General features: G+C 37.9%; 1 non-coding gene across 1 annotated transcript; it reads right to left on the bottom strand.

Annotated features, from left to right (window-relative positions):
* Positions 1-1,062: 1,062 nt before the first annotated feature.
* LOC122908079 lies at positions 1,063-1,167 on the bottom strand. The gene has a single exon (XR_006384871.1). It is a non-coding gene; the product is annotated as a U6 spliceosomal RNA (small nuclear RNA).
* Between the last annotated feature and the right edge of the window lie 1,598 nt (positions 1,168-2,765).

The raw sequence follows: 2,765 nt of genomic DNA, 5'->3' as shown, positions 1-2,765 counted from the left end.
ATATCTCAACAAATAGCATGGAGGTCATGGGGAGTTAAAGAGGAGAAGGGAGTTGGGGGAAATTGGAAGGGGTGGTGAACCATGAAAGACTATGGACTCTGAAAAACAATCTGAGGGGTTTAAAGTGGCGGGGAGGTGGGAGGTTGGGGTACCAGGTGGTGGGTATTATAGAGGGCACGGATTGCATGGAGCACTGGGTATGGTGAAAAAATAATGAATACTGTTATGCTGAAAATAAATAAAAAAATAAATTAAAAAAAGACAAATGTTGGAAATAGCAAATGGGAACTTTAAAAAGCTATTATAATTAAAGAAAAAGAGGTACATAATGAGTGAACAGATAAGGAATCAATAGAAAAAATAAACAATTAAAAAAAAAACAAATGAAGAAGGTTGCCAGGGTGGTTCAGTCAGTTAAGTGTCTGACCCTTGATCTCAGCTCACGTCTCAATCTCAGGGTTGTGAGTTCAAGCCCTGTGTTGGGCTCCATGCTGGGCACAGAGCTTACTTTTAAAAAGTAAAGATTCTAGAGCCAAAAAAAATATTTGAAATGAAAAAGTCACCCAGTGGGCTAATAGTAGCTATAACACTGCAGAAGGAAAAATTAGTAAACATGAAGATATGTCACTATCAAAACTGAAGAGCGTAGAGAAAAAAACATTAAAAACATCAACAGAATCTCAGTGAAACAATATTAAGCAGTCTCTCAAATATGTAATTAGAGTGCAACAAGAAGAAAAGAAAAACCCTGGGATAAAAAAATAGAATCAAAGAACTAATGGCTATTTTTCTTTCCAAATTTAAGGAAAATTATCAACCTAAATACACAAAAAGCTCAACAAATCCCAAAAAGGATGAACACATAAAAAACTACACTTAGATATATCATCACCAAGCTGCTGCAAATGAAAGAGAAATTCTTAACCGTCTCTAAAGAAAGAAGACATGGTACATACAGCAAAATAGCAATAACAAAAACTCCTGGTTTCTTGTGAGAAACAAAACCAAACTGTGCTGAGAGAAAAAAAAAAAAAAGTCAACCTGGAATTCCTTTTTTTTTTTTTAAATATGAACTCCTCCACACATTTGCATGTCATCCTTCTTCAGGGGCTGTGCTAATATTCTCCGCATCTTCCAATTTTAGTGTAGTGTGCCAAAGGGAGCACACAGCCTAGAATTCTTTGCCTAGCAAAAACATTCTTTCCCTTTTAATAATGAAGGTGAAGTAAATGTACTTCCAGAAAAACAAAGACAACAACAACAAGAAAATATACAAAAATACAACACAAAGTCCTGCAATACAAGAAAGGTTAAAAGAAGTTCTTCAGGCCAAAGAGAATAGCACAAAAGTCAGGAGAGAGATAAATGGAAGTGTGCATTGCTCTAAAGTTCTCATATGGGAAGAAGTGTATTCATTCCAAGTACACCATAGGAGAATATATATGGTATCCCTAGGTTCTAGAGCCAAAAGCAAAAATAAACAAAACAAATAGGCATAGTTAGAAAGCCAACAGAAGATAGAGAATGGAATACCTAAAAATACTTGACCAATTTAAAGGTGAAGAAAGAGAAAAAAGAAAGACAGATGGGATAAATAAAAATGAATAGCAAGACAGTGGACATCCAGCCAACTATAGCAAAAATTACGCTAAAGGATGGAATAACACTCCAAGTAAATGTTAAGTATAAATAGACTAAATGCTCCAATTAGAAGACAGAAATGATCAGATTGGACCCAACTGTGTTGTCTAGAAGATAAGTCCTTTGAAGTATAAAAACACATATAGGCTAAAAGTAAAAGGATGGGGAAAGATACGATATAAAGTCCAGTCATAAAAGAACTAGAATGACTATCTTTATAGAAGACAAAGTAGGCTTCGAAACAAGGATTAAATAAGAACATTTTATAATGATAAGAGTCACTTGGACAGGAAGAAAATGTTCCTAAACCTGTATACATCTACCAAAGAACTCCAAAACACATGAAGCAAAATTTGGAAATGCAAGAGGGAAAATAAATAGATACAAAATTCAAGTTAAAAGATATTAACACTTTGTTTAAAAACAACAGACGTAATATTTTGGCTACACACTACTGCACAACATACCAGTGACCAGAATGGAGGTTAATGCAGAGTTCTTACCATACGGATCACTACATACTCTCTCTGAAAGAAAAGAAAGAAACCGAGATCTCTCAGCTTTGGAAGGTCTTTATAAGTTTGTAGAAGCAAAAACCATAAAGGAAAATTTGGGCAGATTTTACATTTTAAAAAAGTTTGTACTTGGGGCGCCTGGGAGGTTCAGTTGGTTAAGTGTCCAACTCTTGATTTTGGCTCAGGTTATGATCTTAGGGTCTTTTTTTAAAGATTTTATTTATTTATTTGACACACAGAGAGAGATCTCAAGTAGGCAGAGAGGCAGGCAGAGAGAGGGGGGAAGCAGGCTCCCTGCTGAGCAGAGAGCCCGATGCCGGGCTTGATCCCAGGACCCTGAGATCATAACCTGAGCGGAAGGCAGAGGCTTAACCCACTGAGCCACCCAGGTGCCCCATGATCTTAAGGTCTTGGGCCTGAGTCCCACATTGAGCTCCATGCTGGGCGTGGAGCCCGCTTACTATTCTGCGAGGAGACGGGCATTCACCTGCCCCGGCTGTCTTACCGAGCAGCACAGAAAGCTAAGGCTTCTCACACCTGCAGAATGTTCTAGAGGCTTCCGCCGCGAGGGGTGCGCTTCACTTCCGCGGGGGGATTTACTGCTCAGAA

Source organism: Neovison vison, chromosome 5 (genome assembly GCF_020171115.1).
Source record: "Neovison vison isolate M4711 chromosome 5, ASM_NN_V1, whole genome shotgun sequence".
NCBI lineage: Eukaryota > Metazoa > Chordata > Mammalia > Carnivora > Mustelidae > Neogale > Neogale vison.
The sequence above is the reverse complement of the archived record's forward strand: the minus strand, read 5'-3'. Positions and strand labels throughout refer to the sequence as shown.